This window comes from Natator depressus, chromosome 1, assembly GCF_965152275.1.
Source record: "Natator depressus isolate rNatDep1 chromosome 1, rNatDep2.hap1, whole genome shotgun sequence".
Taxonomy (NCBI): Eukaryota; Metazoa; Chordata; order Testudines; family Cheloniidae; genus Natator; species Natator depressus.
Window position 1 is genome coordinate 274,072,954 of NC_134234.1, and position 23,776 is coordinate 274,096,729.

The following is a 23,776-nucleotide window of genomic DNA, read 5'->3' on the forward strand; positions in this document are numbered from 1 at the left end:
GGTCAATAGATTTAATCAATGGATCCAGGAGGAAGCAAAAGGAGATCTCTGGACACAGCAGGGTGAAGTTGGGTCAGGCTCACCATGGGATAGTCAGAGGAGGATTTAATTTCAAGGATTTCCCACTCTCTAACTAAGCTAAAAGGAGCCTATTTCAGTGGGCTTAACAGACTGTCCAGATGAGGTATGGTATGCAAACCCCATCTCTTATTTCCACCTGATGTTCTCTCTATTGTTCTTTCTAATGGCTCTTCTTCACAGTGAGCCATCTAGACTGATTGTATTCTGTCTGGTGGGCATTCCTCAGATATAAACACACTTGTAATTGATACAGTCAATATTCCTAACTTCAGATACAGAAATTATACATGCATACAAATAGGATAATCATATTCAGTAAATCATCACCTTTCCAATGATCTCACATGCCTTTTCTTGCACATAATACATCTTAGTTATGCCATAATCACATCATAACAATAGCTCTATGAAGAACCAGTTAACTAATGTTTTCATCTGCAAGTATATAGATTAGACTCCAAATACTTGTCTGAACAGGGATATGGTAGGGCCAGTGTTATGGCGAGACCTCATGGAGAACTGCAAGCAAAAATGGGAGAATATCTTCGCTCTAAATAGCACTCTGTCCTCCTCAAGTGGTGGCTAAGCCAGCTAGAGATTGATGAGCCTGTTATAGCCTTGGCTAACAGAGATGTGTCTTTTAGCTCATGCAGTAGAAGCTCATGCATTTATTCCAGTGGCCCCAGGTTTGATCCCTGATGCCAACACCCCCCGTGGGTTGGCGTTACAAGTGGTGGCCTGTATGGGGAATTCAGGCAATTCAACTGGGAAAGTTTCTGAAGCTCAGGGATGCGCTTCTCTTCCAAGGGGAAGTATATAATCCCTGCTTGCTCTGAGTGGCATTCTGTCCCCTCCAGTGGTGGCTAAATGCCCTAGAGATTGATGAGCCTGCTCCAGATTTGGCTAACAGAGATGTGTATTTTAGGTCATGCGGTAGAGGCTCATGCATTTTTAGCTCCAGAGGTCCAAGGTTTGATCCCTGCTGCTGACACTCTTGTGTGGGTCAGCGTTACAAATGGTTACTCTGAGCAAGCAGGGGTTACATACCATACATCCATTGTACAGCACATCAAATTAACCTAGTTTTGGTGCATACTGATGAAGATCAATCCAAACCTGAAGATTTTCTTCACAAATTTGTGGGAAGCATATAAATATTTTACCACTTCTCACCATCGATGGGAAAAACTGATGATTTAAAAATAATCTTCAAACTCTTGCTCGAGAGACAGTCCAGTTTTGCAAAGGGAAGAGGAATTTGATGATGCACTTCAGGCCCCTGAAGAAGTTGACAGGATTGATGCAACAGATGAAATCTAAAAGGCTTCTGAAGTACGAAGGAGACCTTTACATCCAAAGGTATGCTGCAAGACTAAATGGGCAGCTTGAATGAAAGCCACTGAGGCAATGCAAGTAAATTTTCAGTGTATAATTGAAAGATTAGAAGATGAAACTGTAACTAAACAATGGAGTAGCGAGGACATACATCGAGTGAAAAGCAACCAGTCTTTGATGGCTTGGATGTTTTACCTCAATCTGTTATGGTGGATAGGATCATAGTTATCATGGCTGCAGCCTCTGAAATCCTTCAATCAAAGAAAATTAACCTGTTCCAAGTCCTCTGGATATTTGAGTGCACAGTGAATGAACTCAGTGAAATCAGATCTGAAAAAAAGTATGAGGAAATTGCAAAAGCATTTCAGAGCAGGTGGGAAGCAATGGGTTTTGAAAATGCAAACTATCCAAGCCACAAGAAGAGACATGTATGATGCATGGATGATGAATTTTTACACAATTCTGTGTTAAAAGCAAAGGATAACCATCAAAGGAAACATTTCAAGGTCTTAAACAATATAACTACCAAAACTAAAATTCGGTGTGAGGAATTTCAAGACGTATCGACTCTATTTGGTTTCCTCCATCCCAGGCAACTTCAAAATCTAACTTTGACTCTTCTAAAGGAAGAACTTGTTAAACTCATGGGTAAATACTCTTTTTTTTTTAAGACTTTGTTCACAAAATTATGTATTTCAAGATGTATTATTTACAAAGGACACAGAAGCGTTTATTGCATCACTTGAAATCCAGAGCTATTTTCAGTGTCAAGTTCTCTTGATGTTTTAGCAGAAATTGAAGTACTGTGTTGACTTTTTAAGGCATGTCAAAAACTACATGCATTCAACACTATCACAGTTACCACTGAGTGGCCTTGCTCTCCTTGCAATTGAGAAAAACAAAACAGCAAGATTGGAGCTGGACAGCATCACAGAACAATTTGAAAAGGAAAACGTCACTGCGCTGCGATGTTGCAATAATTGGAAACATGCAAGCCAATGCCAGTTGGGGGAGATTCCACTTTTGGTTAGGCCTGTGATTATTTATTTATTTAAATTTTCATCCTTAAAGTCTTAGGTGATGTGATCCTTGGGCCCATGCTGCATGTTTGCTGACCATGCAGTGACCTTTAAACCTGCTGCTGGAGAGAAACTGGAGGACTGAGGAGAGAAATTCGCAGTGCAAGTGACTAGTATGAATCTATAAGCAACATTAGAAAAAGGTTGAATAACCAATCTGAACATACAAGGCACTTTACAAATAAGGCACTGTTCATGAAGGTGTACAAGTGTTCAAAATTCACCACCATAGTGCTTTACTGGTAGCTATCTTATACTTTCTCTTTTTGCAAAGCCTTTTGTGCAACTTTTTACAACAATACTCAGAGATAGTTTACCCTGGAAACTTCTTCACCACATGTGTGACACTAAGCATGCCTACATTCACATACTACACACTATTTTAATAATCATTATACAAAATATGCCTTGTAAGGAACCATTTGAAAACTAGTAACTCACTGATCATTAATATTCTTGCATGATGTATGTACTTGGTGGATAGTAAGAGTTATGACTATATAGTGAAATTATAACTAAAGCGTGTGTAAACCAGAATTTCACGATGAGTTGGTAAACTGGTCTGAACTAGACAAACAAATGTGTTCCAGCCTGGGAAAAGTGATATGAAAGACAATCAGAATGTATCTACATATTGCATGAATAGACCCATAGAGCTAAGGTGTGGAGTAAACATCACACTAACATGTGGGGAAGACGACAGCACGGTGTCTACACCCAGCAGGAGAGAGAAGCTTGGGCCAAGTTTTACTTTCAAAGAATACATTGCAAAGGTTTACTGGTCTATAAAGACAGAGGCCTGAACCTCAAGTGATAAGCAATTGAATCAGCTGATTGTATACAATATTACTGTATTATAAATGTGTATCAAGTGATGTCTTTTCTGAAAGGTAATGACAGGCTGGTGATTAAATATCAGTGCGAACTGTATGTATTAACACTATATAAGGAATTATGGACACTCAATATTAGGCTGTACAGTCCTCCAGATAGGAGGCAATGTTACATCTATCTATGGTCTCCTATGTAAATTAACCACGGTGGAATCAAACAATGGAAGCCCTATTTACACAGAAATTATACAGGGGAATGGGAAGCCCACAGGAAGGGAAGAACATCATGAGGTCATCCTGCTTCTTGAACTCTGGAAGATATAAGAAAGGAGAGAAGCCATCTTAGGCATCCATCACTAGAAAGACACAAGAGAACAGAACTCTTGCAAGCTGGGAACGGAACTCTTGCAAGATGGGTCCTTCAACCCAAGGGCTGAAGTCTCTGGAACTGAATATAGGTGAGAAACCTGTCAAGGCAAACATCTTTCACCTAGAAGTAAGGGAAACCTGCCCCTTGTGCTTTTGTGGAAGTTTTTGACTGAAAGAAAGTTAGACATGGCTGGGAAGAAGAATGACTGGTGAGAAACCATCTTGGAACAAAACCTGTGTCTTGCTAAATAAAATTTTAGACTTTTAGATGTGTTTTCACTTTCGTTTGCCTGTAACCCTTTCTAACTTTATTCCTTTTACATGGCATCACTTAATCCTATGTATATTGTGTTAATAAATTTGTTTTACTATTAACATAAACCAACTCATTCCTGTGTTTAAATGGAAGGGTGTGTTTACTGTGATGTGCGTTTGGGTCTTCAGAGAAAGAATAAGGTTTCTTTGTTCCTCTAAACTGTCCAAGAGAGGGTTGGACATGACAGAGTAGACCATTTTGGGAAGATCTGGGACTGACAGTGTATTAGAGTCACCATGCAAGTCGTAACCAAGGCTGGTAGAAGGCACAGTGGAGCTTTCGATAGGCTGCTAGGATTACAGCTACCGAACCAGGGCTGTCTAGCACACACACACTCAGGATGTGACCTGCATGCTAGCAGGCTGATTGAGCGCGGCCCAGGTTGGGAGCTACAGCAGCAAATCACTGAGCGGCACCCAGGATTACAGCAGAAAAGGTGACAACTCCTCACCAGTCTGGATTACACACTAAACTGCTCTGACAATATGCAAGAATAATAAAAATGCTTAAACAAGTAAAAAGATATTTGCTAATGGCAATAAGAACTGGAAGAAATTATTTTACTATAATGTTCAATTACAGCATGGTAAGACTTGAAGGTTACACATTGCCTTATGCATAAAGTCCAGACACAAAGCCCACACTGTCCTTCCACTGGATTCAATCGGCTTTGGATAAGGCCCCATCCAAACATGGGACAAAAGTCTGCAAGAATTTCATTAAAGTATTGTTGTTGATTTGCTTAATCAGTCAATTTTGAAAAAAAATTGACTTTCAAGTCACTACAAAAGTTTTTTTCTCCTGCTGATAATAGCTCATCTTAATTAATTAGCCTCTTACAGATTTTATGGCAACTTCCACCTTCTCTGTATGTGTGTGTATATATATATATATATATATATATATATATATATCTTCTTACTATATGTTCCATTCTATGCATCCAATGAAGTGGGCTGTAGCCCACGAAAGCTTGTGCTCCAATATATTTGTTAGTCTCTAAGGTGCCACAAGTACTCCTGTTCTTTTTGTAGATACAGACTAACATGGCTGCTACTCTGAAACCTGCAGCAAGTGAGACCCCTACCCCTCAGAGTGACATCTGCAGTACTTATCCGTTCTTACAAGGTCCCTCATTTTACTTTCAACCTTTAAATACTTAACTGATCGCGAAGTTTATTTTCCTTACTAAATAAAGACATTTCAGACATCTCATAAAAAAAGAGAAAGGACTTAAGAAGTCAAGTTTGTGCAAGGAAAGCAGGAGATACAAAGGAGTAAGAGTAACTGTGAAAGCCTCTGTAAAGCTGAAGACTTTTCATTTTGCTTTTTCAATGCTGCAATAGGAGGGCTATCCATAAACTAACTCTTTTATGTACTAACTCTTACACCACATATGATCAATTCAGACAACTGAAAGTGAGTTTCCATAGCCACCTTTTTTTTTTTTTGTTTGTTTTTGGCATGCAAATAATTCTCCCACTCTGCCTAAAAGACACATGGACATCGCAATTGTTAAATACTTACAGAAAAGTTTTATCCAATGCCATTATCAATGGGGCGAGTCCTGTAAGCCCTTAATACCTACTGAACTCAGTCGTTTAAGGTGCTCAACACATTACAGCAGTGTTTCCCAAACTTGGGATGCCACTTGTTCAGGGAAAGCCCCTGGCGGGCCCGGCTGGTTTGTTTACCTGCCGCGTCCGCAGGTTCGGCCAATCACGGCTCCCACTGGCCAAGGTTCGCTGTGCCCGACCAATGGGAGCTGCGGGAAGCAGCGGCCAGTATGTCCCAATAAATCTCAACATACTGAAGAGTACGAAATTATTCTATTCAAAATTTTTGGAAGCTATTTTATACGTTCGGTCTTGTGTCCCCACTAAAGTGCATGAATTCAGCGGATTGCGTCCACAGTATCAAGGCTCGCATCGAATGTCGGAGCGGTGCTGTCAAGGTTCCTTCCCCACTCTGAACTCTAGGGTACAAATGTGGGGACCTGCATGAAAGACCCCCTAAGCTTATTCTTACCAGCTTAGGTTAAAACTTCCTCGAGGTATAAAACTTTGCCTTGTCCTTGAACCCTATCCTGCCACCACCAAGCGCGTTAAACGAAGAACAGGGAAAGAGACCACTTGGAGACGTCTTCCCCCCAAAATATCCCCCCAAGCCCTACACCCCCTTTCCTTGGGAAGGCTTGATAAAAATCCTCACCAATTTGCATAGGTGAACACAAACCCAAACCCTTGGATCTTAAGAACAATGAAAAAACAATCAGGTTCTTAAAAGAAGAATTTTAATTAAAGAAAAAGTAAAAGAATCACCTCTGTAAAATCAGGACGGTAAATACCTTACAGGGTAATCAGATTCAAAAGAGAGAATCCCCCTAGGCAAAACCTCAAGTTACAAAAAGACAAAACCAGGAATATACAATCCATTCAGCACAACCTATTTTACCAGCCATTTATAAAAAAGGAAATCTAACACATTTCTAGCTAGATTGCTTACTAACTTTTTACAGGAGTTCTGAAGAGCATTCCTGATCTGTTCCTGGCAAAAGCATCACACAGACAGACAGACCCTTTATTCCCACCCCCTTAAAGTTTTAAAAGTAACTTGTCTCTTCATTGGTCATTTTGGTCAGGTGCCAGCGAGGTTATCCTAGCTTCTTAACCCCTTACAGGTGAAAGGGTTTTGCCTCTGGCCAGGAGGGATTTTATAGTTCTGTATACAGAAAGATGGTTACCCTTCCCTTTATATTTATGACAGGTGCACTGTGGGTAGCTATCCCACAGTTCCCACAGTCCCCGCCGCCCATTGGAATTGTGGGTTAAGCTCCCAGTGCACGATGGGGCAAAAACATTCTCGTGGGTGTTTCTGGGTGTGTGTCGTCAGAAAGCCACAGGAGACAATCGTTTCACTCCTTTTTGGCGTTCAGACGCCATGCTGCTTTCAGCAGACGGTGCACTGCTGCTCTCCTGCTACTATGAATCCCACCTCTCATTTCCTCTCATCTTCCTATGTAATCTCTACTATCTACTCTCTCTCTTCCTCATCGAACGCTTCTGCTGCCAACTCTTCTCGGCCATCGTGAACTGAGCAGCACAGCTTCTGCCGCCAATTCTGCTCTCCCGCTATTGCCATGCTTCCGAGCTTCTCCATGTTGTCTGTCCTGGACTCCCACCTTCGTGAAAGCCACAGAAGACAACCATTTTCTGCCGTCGTTCAGCTACCGTGAACCAAACAGCACAGCTTCCCCTACCACTCTGCTCTCCTACTTTTTCCACTCTTTTCCCAGGATTACCCGTGCAGGTGTCATAGCCAGGGAGCCCGATCAGATCTCCGCTGCAGTTTTGACCATTGTAAATACCTCACGTATTATCCAGCAGTATGTGCAGTACATGCAAAAACCGGGCAAGGAAGCGACGACAGCGCGATTACTATACTGATGAGGACATGGATACAGACGCCACAGCATGTGGCGATTGGGAGATCATGGTGCCATTGGGCCAGGTTCATGCCGTGGAACGCTGATTCTGGGCCCAGCAAACAAGCACAGACTGGTGGGACCGTATAGTGTTGCGGGTATGGGATGATTCCCAGTGGCTGAGAAACTTTCGTATGCATAGGCCACTTTCATGGAACTTTGTGACTTGCTGTCCCCTGCCCTGAAGCGCAAAGACACCAAAATGAGAGCAGTCCTCACAGTTGAGAAGCGAGTGGCCATAGCCCTGTGGAAGCTTGCAATGCCAGACAGCTACCAGTCAGTCAGGAATCAGTTTGGAGTGACTTACTGTGGGGGCTGCTGTGCTGCAAGTAGCCAGTGCAATCATTGACCAGCTGCTATCAAAGGTAGTGACTTTGGAAAACGTGCAGACCATTGTGGATGGCTTGAATGCGCTGGGGTTCCCTAACTGTCGCGGGGCGATAGACGGAACGCATATCCCTATCTTGGCCCCGGAACACGGGGGCGGCCAGTACATAAACCGCAAAGGGTACTTTTCCATGGTGCTGCACGCACTGATGGATCACAACGGACGTTTCACCGACATCAATGTGGGATGGCCAGGAAAGGTGCATGACACTCGCATCTTCAGGAATTCTGGCCTGCTTGAACAGCTGCAGGAAGGAACTTACTTCCCAGACCAGAAAATAACTGTTGGGATAATGCCTATAGCTATCCTCGGGGACCAGCCTACCCCCTAAATGCCATGGCTCATGAAGCCGTACACAGGCACCCTGCACAGTAGTAAGGAACAGTTCAACTTTCGGCTGAGCAAGTGCAGAATGGTGGTAGAATGTGCGTTTGGAAGTGCGCTGGCACAGTTTACTGACTCGGTTAGATCTCAGAACAACCAATACTCCAATTGTAACTGCTGCTTGTTGTGTGCTCCACAATATCTGTGAGAGTAAGGGGGAGACATTTATGGCGGGGTGGGAGGTTGAGGCAACTCGCCTGGTGGCCAGTTTCACACAGCCAGACAACAGGGTGATTAGAAGAGTCACAATTGTTTAAAAACCTTTCTTTATTATTTGTTGCACAAAACATTGAGAGAAATCAGAAGCTAGACGGGGGGGTGGGGGGGGGGGGTATTGGGTTGGGGGGGTGGAGGAGGAGGGAAGGACAAGTCCAGAAAACAAGTCAACATTTGGGATATGCCAGCTTTCTGCTGCTTGTGCAATCCTCTGGGGTTGACTGTGTGGGTCCCCGTAGCCTCCTCACCTCCCCCCTGCCCCTGTCATGTTCTTGGGCATCTGGGTGAGGAGGCTATGGAACTTGGGGAGGTGGGAGGGCGGTTATTCAGGGGCTGCAGCAGCACTCTGTGGCCTTGCTGCCTTTCCTACATTAGATCCACCATACAGCGGAGCATGTCAGTTTGCTCCTCCATGAGCTTGACCATAGCATCCTGCCTGCTCTCATCGCGCACGTCCCTCCTCTCTTCGTATTCATGTAATGCTTTATGCAACTCCGCAATTGTTTGCCTCCACACATTCAACTGGACCCTATCAGTGCGAAAGGACTGCATGAGCTCAGCAAACATGTCGTCCCGAGTTTGTTTTTTCTGCCTTCTAATCTGGACCAGCCTCTGGGACGGAGTAGATAGGGGCCACGTTGAAACATTTGCACCTGCTGCAGGAGGACAAAAAGGGAGGGTAGTATTTTAAAAGATACATTTTAGAGAACAAAGGGGACACTCCTTCTCAGTGAAACATGCAATTCATAGTACACAGCACATGTTCTTTCTGTACAAGGTCTCATTTTGCCTATTATACTGAAGTGCCTGCCACTTTGGTGTGAATAAGCCATTACATGCGGCCAGGCAACAGAATTCAGCTTGCAGGCAGCCTGCGGGCTCTCTGGGATGACAGCTTCACACAACACCCTCCCCCACACCCACACACCCCGCAGGGCTCCAATGAGGCTCTGAGCAGGGATGAGCCCTTTAAACTAAACACGAACAGCCCAGCGCAGCTGGGTTCCCCTCACCCCCACTGCATGGCTCCGATCAAGCTCTCACCTCACCAGAAGTGCCTTCTTCAGGGTCATGGTCCGGGAGCATGCCTTGGGAGTTGGGGAAGGCTATTGGCCCCAGCGTTAAGAATAGTTCCTGGCTGGGGGGGGGGGGGGGGAACCGGTTCCACACTTGCCGCCTGTGCGCTGTCCTCCTCCTCTTCGTCCTCCAAAAACTCATCCTCCTCACTCTGTGCTACTCCCCCCTTGCAGGTGTCGTCACCCCCCATAATTGCACGCAGCTCACGGTAGAAGCGGCATGTATGGGGCTGGGACCCAGAGCACTCGTTTGCCTACCTGGCTTTTTGGTACCCTTGCCTGAGCTCCTTGATTTTTGTACGACACTGCTCTGTTTCCCTGGAGTAGCCTCTTTCCATCATGGCCCTGGAGACTTTAACGTACGCATTTGCGTTTCTTTTTTTGGAACGTTGTTCTGCCATAACAGATTCGTCTCCCCAACATGCAATGAGATCCAGCACCTCCTGTTCGGACCATGCTGGAGTTCGTCTGCGAATCCGGGACTGCGTGGTCTCTTGAGATGGTGGACTCTGCATAGTTGCCTGTGATGGTGGACTGTGCTGCTGGTCGCCTGTGCTGATGGTGACCAAACAGGAAATTCAAAAGCTCCCAGGGCTTCTACTGCCTACCTGGCTAGTGCATCAGAGTTGAGAGTGTTGTCCAGAGCGGTCACAAGGGAGCATTCTGGGATAACTCGCGGAGGCCAACAATGTCGAGTTGCATCCACAGTACCTGTAACTCGGAACCGCGATCTCGATTTTAGCGCTACTCCACTTCAAGGTGGAGTACAGAAATCGGAGTAAAGAGCCCTTTAAATCGAAAAAACTGGTTTGGTTGTGTGGACGGAACCAGTTTTATTTCGAGGTAACAGCTAATTCTGAAATAACCGCGTATTGTAGACCAGGCCGGTAAATCTCCAGGTTTTATTCAATCTGGTGGAAACCTGCACAGTCTCCATGCTGCTTATACCAAAATGAAGAAGGGTGGAAAAAAGCACTTGTAAAAAATATTAAGAGGAATTTACAAGCAAGCATTTGAATTTTCAATTTTAGGTTTTATTTTAGAGAGGTGGAGGCAGAGAACATCTTTAAAGAAAAACAGTTACATCATATATTGAGCTGGACCTGCATCGGAAAAGTAATGAATCTAGAAAAGTAATGAATCTAGAAAATACTGCAGGACAGCTGTTTTAATTATCAGAAATACAGCCTTCTTCACCCTTCCAACAATGCACTTTGTGTAATAAATTGATTCTGGATCAGTTCATAGTCACATGTCCAGTCTAAAATCCATAATTAAGGTCATCAATATTCACAGCTGAAGTGGAAAATGCATTTTATAAATTTAAGTACTGGTTTGTCTGAAGATACTGAACTACATAAAAGAAACTTTTTATTTATAGAAAAAGGATGGTTCAAAAATCCAACAGAGCCAAAAATCATAAGAACCTTTAAACAAAATGTTTGTTTCCTGGACAGCAAGGCATCATTTAAAATACAAAACGTTCCATAAAAGCCTGCCCACCATTCCTGCAATGCAGAAAGATCAGCCTGCCAGTTCTACATTATTAGTTCTGCTGTTAAATAGTCTGATTCTCCCCCACGCACCCACTGAAGATACTCATTGCAGTTCACCACTAAACACAGTTAGAGTCACAATCAAATCCAAGCCTAAGCCCCTCTACAAACAAGCACTTTTTCCTCCTTCTAGCACTCATGTTTGGGAAGGAAATGTAACTGTAAAGTGCAATTCAGTAACATTAAGCCACACTATACTTTCTGGAGCCCCAAATACAGGGTTGGTACTGATGATATCACATTCCCAGTGGGCCAATGGGTGAATGTCACTTTATCCCTTAGCCACAAATGCCAATACTCTGCAGTTATTTGAAACAAGGCTACAGCCCTTACATTTAATTGGTCATGTTGGGGCATGAACCCTCACCCCTTCAGCATGGAACTGCTCTTGGTAAAGCTAACAGTCTCTGTGGAAATACCCAGCCATGGAATCTAGAGATAGCCCTTACCTTATTACTGACAGGGTAAGATTATATTACCTCTGCACCTCCAGCTTACTATGGGGATTATAGTATATCTGTTGAGTCCACTAATAACATGCATTTTATACAAGCCTTGTTGTTTTCCATGGGTTGTCCCATTTTTTAATTTTGGGTGTGTAAGAATGTCTGTGTAATGTGAAACAGAAATTGTTGGTCCTTGTATTCACCAAAGCAGCTTATTAGCTTTGTTATCACCCAGCTACTACAGGCATAAAGCAGGAAAGGCTGTTACAGGAAGAAAGATCAGATTCAAAAGAGGACTTTTAAAAAATAAATAAATAAGATGGAAATAAAGTTTAATGATGAAGTACAAAGCAAAAAAATAAGTTAGGCTTGTGCCTTTTTTGTGCTTCTTTAGGATTCAAAGCGATGACATGAATTTTTGTTTTTGTCTGCTATAGGGTTCTTTTCTGCTTTTTTTACATTAAAAATTCAGCCTTGCTGGCACTAGAAGATTCAGACTAAAGAAATACTGAAATGACTACAGTGAAGAGTCAACAGGCAAAGCTGAGTGACTAAGGGGAAGCAATTGTTAGTCAAACTGTTTAGAACTCTTTTAAAAGAAGAGAAGCCTACTTACCTTCTATGGATAAGCGAGGTCTTTAATAAAAAGGTACAAACACATCCCTTCTATTATGGTGCCAGAACTCACAGTACACACCCTTCAGACTTTGAAAGGCTCCTCGAGCAATTCCAGGGAATTTAGTTTACACTAGAATCACTACAGCATTGCAGCTGTACTGACGTAGCTGCAGCGCTGCTAGCGCAGATGCCCTATGCCGACGGGAGAGGGCTCTCCTGTTGGCATAATTACGCCACCTCCCTAAGCGGCAGTAGCTATGTCAGCGGGAGAGCTTCCCCTGCCGACACAGAGCTGTCCACACCGGTACTTAGGTCAATGTAACTTACTTTGCTCAGGGGGGTTGCTTTTTCACACCCCTGAAGTTATACTGAAGTAAATGTGAGGGTGTATAAGTCCGAAGTTTGACATTCCTGATCATTATAAAGTGTGACAAAGTTCCTCCTCTACCTTGGTGGGGCTTGCACTTATTGGCAGATTTGCTCATCTTGGAGCTTCACAGTAGCCCTCAGTTTGGCCGTTTTCGTGAACCCACAGTCCAGGTCAACTCCTCCTGTGTCTGACCAGGAGTTGGGAGGTTTGGGGGGAACCCGGGCCCGCCCTCTACTCCGGGTTCCAGCCCAGGGCCCTGTGGAATGCAGCTGTCTAGAGTGCCTCCTGGAACAGCTGTGCGACAGCTACAACTCCCTGGACTACTTCTCCATGGCCTTCTCCCAACACCTTCTTTATCCTCACCATAGGACCTTCCTCCTGGTGTCTGATAATGCTTCTACTCCTCAGTCCTCCAACAGTAAGGGTTCTCACTCTCAGCTTCTAGCACCTCTTGCTCCCAGCTCCTTACACACGCACCACAAACTGAAGTGAGCTCCTTTTTTAAACCCAGGTGCCCTGATTAGCCTGCCTTAATTGATTCTAGCAGCTTCTTGATAGGCTGATTAGAACACCTGCAGCCAGTCTTAACTGTCTCCAGAAGGTTCCTGATTGTTCTGGAACCTTCCCTGGTACCTTACCCAGGGAAAAGGGACCTACTAAACCTGGGGCTAATATATCTGCCTTCTATTACTCTCCTGTAGCAGCACATATACTAAAATTGGAACGATACAGGGAAGATTAGCATGGCCCCTGTGCAAGGATGACACACAAATTCGTGAAGCATTCCATATTTAAAAAAAAAAATACGCTCCTGTAGCCATCTGGCCTGACCCTGCCACAAAAGGTAAAGACCACCAATAGGAAATTTTAACCAGAACATTTCAGGTCTTCTTTATACCTAGAAAAGTAAAAGGCACAGCCCTGAGAATGAAAATATCAACTCCTCAGCGTCACTAAAGGCTTTGATGAGATATAAAATAGATTCTTTCCATGGCTTTCTGAATTATGGAGAGAAATTGAGAGGTGGAGATTCAGATACACTTTAAATGCTTTGTTACTTACTGCTCTTTTAAACATTACTGTAATTAGATACTATTCTGAATTAGGCAGAGTTGCATGTTTTAATTACATTTCAGTTGTTGCTCTCCTAATTAGGGTTTACATTCCAATTTCTTCCAATGTTAAGACAACTAACCATGCAGTTCTAATGAGTTCTAGTACATGTGATGTTTTCCATCAAACTAATGTTTTTCCCAAGCCAACATCCCAGTTCTAGACTTCTATTACTCTGTCAGTATCCATAGCACCAGGCCATTGAAAATGAAAAACAAGTGAAGTCTTTCACTAACTTTCTATACTTTTTCTCCCCACCCCAAAAAAGGCCATGATTCTGCAAATGCACACTTGCCCAACTTTACACATGAGTAATCTCATTGACTTTAACTTTACATTTGTAAATAGTTCTGTTGAATATGTGCATAAGCATTTGAAGTTTATGATTCTGCATTTACAAGCAATTTTGGGTGGGGACTAATAAAGTGTTTGTATAATCTCTAGGACACCTGGGCCTGGCTCCTAAATGGGGCTCTGACTGTCACCATACCAGAAGGTAATACATTTGAAGGAATACAGTTCTTGCTTAAAATGCCAATGCAAAAGTAATAGCTTATTTTTTAAATTATTGACTTGAGACAAGGCCTAGCACCAGGACTATTTCTTAAAAGTTGGATTGGACTCTTCTTGATAATAGCTACCTTAGCTAGTATGGCAACAGCATTCCAACTATGAAAAGATACTACTAAAAAAAGCCATTAGCCTTTTCTACGTGGTCAAAGCACATGCTTTCATAAAATAGTTTATTATTATTGTCCTTGAGATATTCTACCGTTATATAAAACATAACTTGAATTGTTCCATCAGAGCGCTACCTTGACCTCCAGCTGTGTTTAGCAACATTGCATTGTAACAACCTACAGTAAAGTTCAAATCCTGAGGTAACTGCCTCTGCAGTTATTGTTTCATTGAATTTGTAAATTATTTCCTTCTTCAGCTTCAGGTAAGCATGCATATATTGTAACTGAGTAACTATGCTGGCTGGGGCTGTGAGTGTGACACCCACAGACAGGCCCTAGAGGGTGTGACAAACCCAAAAGATCCCTGTCTCATGAAGTAACCCTGAGATGAAGAAAAAGAGTGTTTGCTTCCTACTTTGGGGATATGTAAGCTATTTGAACCAACAGCAGCAGGAGAAACTACTCCTGCACCCTCTTTCAGTAATAAATAGATGTTATGTTGGCAAACTGAACTCATGCCAGTAATATTCCAAGGACTCCGCATGGCTGTTCAAACCCACCAATAAAGGAGACTCTGAGGTCATGTAACAATGCATAGTGGGTACAAATCAACCAAAGTCAATGGAACTTTATCAGGGATGGATTTATCCCCAGTATTCTATGTAGGATGAAGTGCCACACACACAAACTGCAGCAGCAGCTGCAAATGTTGCATGAGAAGTTAAGAGATATGCTATCCCAGTGAAGGAAAACCTGAGCACACAAGATTTGCTGAGCTGCGCAGGAATATGGAGCTCACATTGTCAATTAATTCCCCAGGTTCTGCAACTCTAGCCTATCCCTGTCCATTCGCCATGCCCACACCAATGTGGTTTTGCAGTCTGAAGGAGACTGAAGAAGTTCATGTGTCTTCCCCACTCCATCCCTGCAAGAAATGTGGGCAGAGGCTGACACCACCCTTGGGAAGGAGACAGTTTTAAAATCTCGCAGGGGCCTGGATAGCAGTTTCTGGTTGGGCCTGTAGTCTCGTCACGCATTCATCGATTGCTCATTCATCAGAGCCAACCTCCACCTCTTGCTGAGGGCACCTGGGACCTGGCTCCATAGCTCATGAAGTAACTGGTCTCATAAACCAGGGATTTCAAGTTCACACAACTTAACTGGCACTGTGAAGCCTCTAAGGAGAGAGGCAGGATGCAGCAAAGAATATCCATGTAATCTGGCAAACTAGGGGACGTACCAGCCTTTAAAACAGTCTTCCTCAAGACAGAGCAAGATAGATCCTTAAAATGTATCCCAAAGTAAAGTCGTTTGAAAGTAAACTCCAGCAGCCATATCCAAGAGCCCTCAATGTTTGCCTCTTTATGAAAGTTCATCTTACAAGAGAGCAGACTACAACTGCAGCTCTTATACATTCCACCATTTTTACCAAGTTTGTCATAAATGTCAATTGATAACATTGTTTGCACATGCAGTATTGTGTATCAGTTTGCATAGTCACACGAAGGATTGTCAGCTTGCAGGAGGACTCTGTGCTAACTGCTTGGTACACTATTCATTTACATTTAATAAGATTCCTTAAAAACATGGGGAACTGTGTTTATCTAAACCTCATGGGATTACGGAGGCATTAGTTCAGTGATATTTCTAGCCAAGAAACATGAAACTGGGCTCTGCAAAGCTAGCTGTACATGTGCCACATATATGACAGATTGATCTATTAAGACAAACAGCTCTGTATATTGCATTCATTTTTACCAAATTTTATGTGCCAGTGACAATTTATACAAGTTGAGGATATGCCCCAGGGTTTTACACTTTAAAGTGCAGTAGGAAACCTGCTAATTTATTATAGCTCAACTGCTGTAAGCATCATGTAAAAAGCCAAACATTACAAAACTTCTAAGGATTCAGAAGTAGACACTATTTTTTAACCTGCAGCTTCTGTTTAGGTTTTTGGGGGTTATTTAAAGAAGAATCACATTACTGACTTCTTTTGAATAAGGAAAGATGACAATATTAATACTAATTCCTTGTGTGCCTTTGTGCCAAAAATAATTAAAAAAAATATTACAAGAACAAGCACAGGCCACAAACATTTTCCCTACTTCATTATTTAGGACAAGCAAAACATGTTATGAATTGTAGTTATTTATGTTTAACATACTGTATTATATTTGCTTATGGCCAAAAGGTCTATCAGTTTCCCCACCTTGGCTGTCAGTCATTCAACAGCAACTCAGCTCAGACTTCAAAATGAGTCTTATTCTTGTTTCCTTGCAGAGCCTCAGTCTTGCAAACAATTAGCAATGTGCCTAACTTTAAGCACCAAAACAGTCCCACCTAATGCAGTTGGTGAAACTGTGCCCTTATTTAAGTCAGTACATGTACTGTAGTTGACTTCAGAGGGACCAGAATTTCATCCAGTGGGAGTACTAACATGTGAGAAGTTGGACGTATGCCCAACTGCTTACAGTGCCAAGGCCTAGGCTGCCATGTTATCTCTTTCCTGACTCACACTCAGCAACTACAGAACAATTTCCTTAAATCTTGACCTGGATGGCGTCAGTGTCTAATGAGATGGCCACCAGCGAAAATTACTACATCTTCCTTGGAATTCACTTCTTGGAAGCTACGAGGTGAGCCATCATCCTCCCCAACACAGATTTAGAATCCAACATTTCAGTAACCTAAAAGTTAAGATATTCCCCATTTGAGAACACACAGTGCCTCTGCTTAGACGTTAGGCCACTTACTAATCTGTATAGTACAGTTCATTTCAAGTATGTTTTTCTTTAACTACAACAGTATTAAGATCCAATTAATTCTAAATTAAACTGAATTAAAGGACAGGTTAGGCATTTGATACAATAGTTGAAATGCTGCCTCTGCACCAGCTGACTCATTTAAAGTCCTTCAGAGAATACATAGCACAAAGTGAGAGTATTTGATTTCCCACATTTAGCAGTTATGAAATTTAGATCCTTTCTGCCAGAAAAATCAACAGCAAAGTAGCTGTGGTAGAACTTCTATCATTGTCAGTGATGCATTATCAATGGCGATGACAGTTTGAACTTTTAATTAAGTCAGAGATGACCAGGTTTTCAGGAATAGGATTAAGACAGACCTGTGTCCAACATCAGGTGTGCACAGACACTACAAGAATTCTGGAAAGGGGTGAGGAGAAAAGTGAGAAACTTCCAAACACCACAGTACCCTTTACATGATAGCTTCTGTAGCATCCCTGTCAGAGGCTAACATATCTCATTTTGTTGGCTGAGTCTAAGGTTCATGGGTTGGGGGTTTTTGCACTGTTTCAAAACTATTTTCAGACTTCAAAATGATGTCATTAGACCAATCAATCAGCCACTTTGCTTTTATCACGTAGAGCCATCACCTGACACTCTGTATGTAAATGCTTTGGAAGTGCTTTTTCATCTGAAGAGCTGGATCCTGACACGTTTCCTGAATTTTGGAGCAACAACAAATAAATTAAGGCTAGTAGGATACAAACAACAACTCAGTTTAACAGAACGCTGTACTGCTTACAGATTTCTACGGGCACACAAATATAGTCAGTTCAATTTCACATTAAACTTAATCGTTCTTCTGGAAGCTTCCCCCTTTGTCATACACCCCCTCTCACTAGCCCTCCCTCCCAATCACTGTACTGATTGATGTAGCTGGTACATTGGAGGTAGGGTTAAGTGGACAAAAGACATCCACTATTATTACTGTAATCAAAGATTTATATCACTGGAAGCAGCCCAGACAGGACCAGGATTCCTTTGTGCCAGGCAGTGTACAAGCATAGTATTTGACATGGTCTCTATCCTGATGAGCTTACCCTCCAAACATGTGTTCTACCCCGATAAAAGACTGCATAACTGGTGAAATTTCAGTATCTTTTTGTGCTATAAACAATTTGATATTCCGTTACTCTTGTCTCACAACATTTTCTGCCTGATGAGACCATTTCTGCCATCCTTAGCCATTCTGTGTGGGATCTTAGTCCATGAGAAGTCAGGAGGTGGCAGGTAAAGTCAACGATAAACCTAGCGAAAACAGACGAATGAGGTCTCTCCCGCGCTGCCCAACTACCTCTTTCTCCTGACCACACAATACAATATGACCCAATTTAAAGTCCAAGTCTGCCATTTGTACTGAAGCCAAGTAGTCCCTTACTCCACGTATTACCATTTTCCCCTAGTTTATTTTGCATACCATCTTTAGGATTAGAAGAGTGCTCTCAGAACACTTCTTGAACAGAAATGCTCAATCTTCACTCCCACTCTACTACTTAGTGAACAGATGTCCTTATGCCTTCTCCCCACACTGAGAAGGTATAATGTAAGTTATACTCATAAGAGGCATTGTACCGATTACATTAGAGCTGGAGAAAATTAATCACTCAACAAGCTGATCTTAATCCCAGTTATGTCTGAAAATTCCAATATGTTACGAGTTTGGCAATATATCAATATAAGCAAGAAGTTTTATATCCTTCAGTTCCTATATTTTTACCTGTAAGTATAACATTTTTACTTGCATGCTTCTGAACCATTTTACTCATGTAGAAACTGATCCTGAGAAGTGTTGGGCTCCCTCAGTCCCTTAGACTTCAAACTTTGACCTTAACACTTGTGCTGTAGTATACACTAGCTCACTTATGCCATGATAAATTTGCCAGTTAATACAGTATATGAAGTACTACAAACTGGAATTTCTTAATCTATTTTATCTATAATAAATTACAGTTCAATAATCCTCACCAATATCTAAAAGTTTAGTCTCCATGAGATGTACAAAACAAGTGTAGAGTCCATTTAGTAGTTTTAAATATCATATGTAATGTGAAATTTTTGGAAACTGTACATGTGCAGGGCAGTACCCTGGTTGAAGCTATTGCAGCATAATCTGTCAAGGCATTTATATCAAGCTCACAGTGCTATGTGCAGATCTGTGCTACTCACTGATTCTCCTTAGACAAGTTTTCTCCCTAAAAGCTAACCCTGTGGGTACACAGAGAGCTACTGCAGTGTGAAGACCCTCAACGCATTCACATTTCTTGAGCGATGAACTGACTTTCTTACACATTTAGAGTCAGAGATTAAGGCCAGAAGGGGCCAGCAGATCATCTAGTCTGACCTCCTGTACATCACAGACATTGCTTAATTTATAATGAAAGAGGTACCGGAGCTGAGCCCTGGCACAATATAAGCACCGGCTGGGCAGCTGGAGAGTGGTAGCTGCTGGCCAGGAGCCCAGAGATGCTGGGGCTATGAATCGCCAAGCCTACAGATGCCGGGGCTCATCCCTGGCAAGCCTGGCACAAATTAAGCACTGCTCACAGGCCACCAGCACTCACACACTAAACTGAACCCATTTCCAAGTTAAGCAGTCATAATGCCAGTAAATAGCGTACACCAGATAAGAGCACTACAGGGTTGGTGTTTTCCGCATTTGTAAAATAAGGAAAAGAGGCAAAGAAGATCAAGCAACTTGCCTGAGCAGCACCACAAGCTAGTAGATTAGGCACAGACAAAGCAATCAAGAGATGTTTGTCTGTTTGGGATACTGTTCTCCTTTTACACAGGATCCTGTCCAGGAATGCTGGAAGGACCAGCTGCAGTCAGAAGAGCATACTTGGAAAGGATCTTATATGAAGAATGTGACTGAAATATTTAGATAAGATAAAGGAAGGAGCTGCAGTCCCCTAAAGGTGAAGGGCTTCCTGCATAGTTCCTTTTACAAATACATCATACCTCAGCCAATTGATTGTTTTTGGCCAGGGATGTCTACTTTTTTATTAGTATGTCTAAATTGAAGGTTATTTTCTTCATTTTAGCAAGAGCCCTGCCACTGGCCCTTTAATTTCTAGAAGACAGAAAGCAGCTTGTTGCCTTCATACATTTAAACCTTTTTTATTGTTTTTTAACGCTATTTGTGAGGTATGAAGCTCCAGCTATTTGAGCCTATCTTTAGATAACCATGCAATGCCAGACTCCATAGTGAATGTCTGCAAACCTACTGATTCAACTCAAGCTAAAATAATGACATTAAGAGTTGATAACAGCTGACAGCAATATGTTTGCACTTATAGGAATCTACAAGAAGGTGCATATTGAAGACATATACTAAGCTGGACTACCAAAGGTGATGGTAATCTGGGTAAATGGAAAAAATAGAAGGGAACTGCCACTAAACTCCCTTCCTCAAAATTCAAAAAGAGATTATTTATATTACACTAGCATTTACAGACTCTTGACCACACCAGTCTATCCACTGTACATACACATATTAAGGACTGGTCTACACTAGATGTAAGTTTAGCACCCTCATGGCCAAGATAGAGTCTGCTCTGCAGACAGCTCTGGCCAAGAGAAGATGCACACAGGAATGCAGCAGGAAAAATCCCAGGGGCACCTGTTCCAAACCCCCCAGAGGGAACACCCACCCACCGGAAAAGCACAGCGGATGTAAGAAAGGGAAATATGTATTTACAGAGGTATGAGAGGAGAAAAACAACAAGGGGAAATGTAGGGGAGAGCAGTAAAACAGGGTTGCATCCAAACCAAGGCTCCACAGGCCCAATGGTAGCACCGTCTGAAAGGGCAGACACTGAGCAATGTGTCTGCACACAGAGTTCAGGAGTCCTGAGCAAAGTTCCAATCTGGCAGTTGAGTCCTGGGTGCTCCTGGTCGTCTTCAGCACCAGTAAACTTTCCCCAACAAACCCCTCCGGTGCCCTCTTCTACTGTTCTCTGCAAAGCGACACAGAGCGACCGCCTCCCTCCTTATTCCCAATGCACTGGCACAGTGCTCCTCCTGATTCCTGTCCTGGGATGTCCCCGATCGGCCAGTTCTCTCTGCTGCTTCACTTTGCGAGGGCCTGCTTGCTGTAGCCCTTCTCTCTGGAGCTCCACCATCACACCCCTGTTTCTTTCCTCCCTCTCATTGCTCCCCCTCACCCCTTTGGAAAAAAGATTTAAAGAATTCTTCAATCAACATAGCTACCATCTCCCTGAGCGGTGGATTTACTAGAGTGACAGGAGAACCCCTTCCGTTGCTGTAGCAAGTGTCTACACAGCTGTGCTGCTTTAGCATTTTAAGTGCAGACATAGCCTAAAATAATCCCTGCCCCAAAAAGTTTACAGTCCAAAAAGACAAGACAGACAAAGGGTGGGAGGGGAAAGAGAAGCCAAGAGATGCAGTCATTTGTCCAAGGTCACCCAGCCAGTCAGTGGCAGAGCCAGATATGGTAGATATAGTACGTCGAGCCCCAGCCCATTGCTCTATCCACTGAACCAACCTGCCTCTCTGGAATTATTATATATATATATATTTTTTTTTAAAAGCAAAGGGTGAGTATGAAACAAAATCACAGCTTATTCTCTTTGGTCTTTTGCCTTATTTTAACCTTACTCCTAAAAAGCTAAAATATTCTCAAAGTGAAGATTTCACTTTAATTTAAAAAATGGTAAGTGTGGGGGGTTTTAGTGTTCTGAATGATTTTGATATACAGGAGGAATAATTTACAGTGATGTGAGGTACCCCATACTGCTATGCCTTTTCATATAAAGCATACAAAACGCATTCAGGTACAACAGTGTTACAAATAAGCTATAAATAAATGGAACTTTTATGAAAAACTAACTGCTAGACATAAAAATACCATTTTGCCTGATTAAATTTTTTCAGCGTTGGCTTAGCACTCGTTCTTTTTGCAAATTTCATTACATGCATCCAAGCAGTGTTTAGATTATTTTTTTGTTTGTTGTTTATTTATTTATTTATTTGGCTACTAGAAAAAAATTGTCTTTGAGCTGAATTAATGTTTATTTGCGGGGGAGGGTTTGTTTTTTTAATTTAAATACTGTAAAAGATCAGCAAGTTTAGTTAAAGAACAGTTAATTGCTTAAATGAAAAAAAAAAAACCTTTCCACAATTCCTACTGCAACTAAAGTTAACTTGCGAAATAAATACCTCCTTCCCCAAAAATATAACCTTTAAAAATTTCCTCTTGTACAAGTATATAAATATTGAGACTTAAATTAAGACTGATGTTACCAAGACTCACCTGTAATTATTTAGGCCCTGATCCTGCAATTAGATCCACAGTCAGACCCCACAGGAATCTAATCGCTCTCACCATATGACAGGATCAGGGCCTAATATAAAAATAAATGTTTATGAAGTTTATCTATGACAAGGATCTTAGATTGTAATAGAAGATTTTCCAGACTAGACCAAATCTTAGAAGTCAGAGCATGTATGTGAAAATAAATTTTCAAGTGGGGTGGGGCGTTTTTTGGGGGGGGAGCGGGGGTGTTTGAGAGACAGCACAGAGTGGTGAACAAATCACAGGACTAGTAACCAAAAATCCAGTCCTGGCTCTCTCACTGCTTTCAGGGACTCGCCCAAGGCCACACAGCTACTGGTGAAATCCTGGCCCTATTAAAGTCAATAGCAAAATTCCCACTGACTTCAACTGGCACCAGGTTTTCACTTAGTGTCTCCATCTGTGAGACTAAAACTTTAGCAGTGTTAGGAGGTTTAATCTGTTAGGGTATGTCTACACTACAAGCACTACAGTGGCACTGCTGCAGCACTGCATGAACAGCAGTTAGGAAAACAATTTTAATTGTCAATGAGACAACCCCAATACAAATGCATTGAGAAACAATTATAACCTCACTAAGCCATTTTTACTACAATTTCAGAGTAGAATCGCACTTTTAAAGTACATATTCATTTCACAAATCCATTGCAACAGAAGGGCCAATTAGTCACAAATTTAACTTGTTGCTGCCCTTGAGTGTTATGTTGTATAATGCCATGTGCCCAATTTGGTTTTATGATACCATCAAAAGGCTTCAAGTACACACAGGACAGAAGGGGAGTGTATATGGTGCAGACCAGACTGAAGGCATATGTGTGGTGCATTTTAAGAAGCAGTTTTCCTCAAGCGTTTGTGCAGCAGTGTACTATTTAGCATGCTAGTTTGTTGTTTATGAGTCAGTGGTATCACCCTCGAGGGGCCAGCCCATAGGCAGGGTAAAGGATCTTCTATTGCCACCAGTTAAGTGATAGCACTCACAAGATGAAAACAAAAAATAAATACCCCTGGAGTCCTATGGGAGGACGTGGGGTATGTCTACACAGCAAGGAAAACGCTGAACTCAAGGAGCTCTGGCTGCCAGCTGTTTCATTGCAGCGGAGAGTTCCAGACTCAGGCTCCAGTTCGGAAATCTACACAGCAATGAAACAGCCTATATCCCGAGTCAGCTGGCATGGACCAGCAGCAGGTTTTTCTTTGCTGTGTAGACATATTCCAAAAGACCAAGGCAAAAATTTTCCGAAGTAGCTAGTGATTTTATCTGCTTGACTTTCAGAGGATGAGAGTTGCCAGGTGGGGGTGGAATTAGACCTC

General features: G+C 42.4%; 1 protein-coding gene and 1 non-coding gene across 3 annotated transcripts in view; one reads left to right on the forward strand and one right to left on the reverse strand.

Annotated features, from left to right (window-relative positions):
* TMTC2 (transmembrane O-mannosyltransferase targeting cadherins 2) overlaps positions 1–23,776 on the reverse strand; it is a 361,794-nt gene that overhangs the window by 327,452 nt on the left and 10,566 nt on the right. The window lies entirely within an intron of this gene.
* LOC141981138 (U6 spliceosomal RNA) lies at positions 13,239–13,346 on the forward strand. The gene has a single exon (XR_012637680.1). It is a non-coding gene; the product is annotated as a U6 spliceosomal RNA (small nuclear RNA).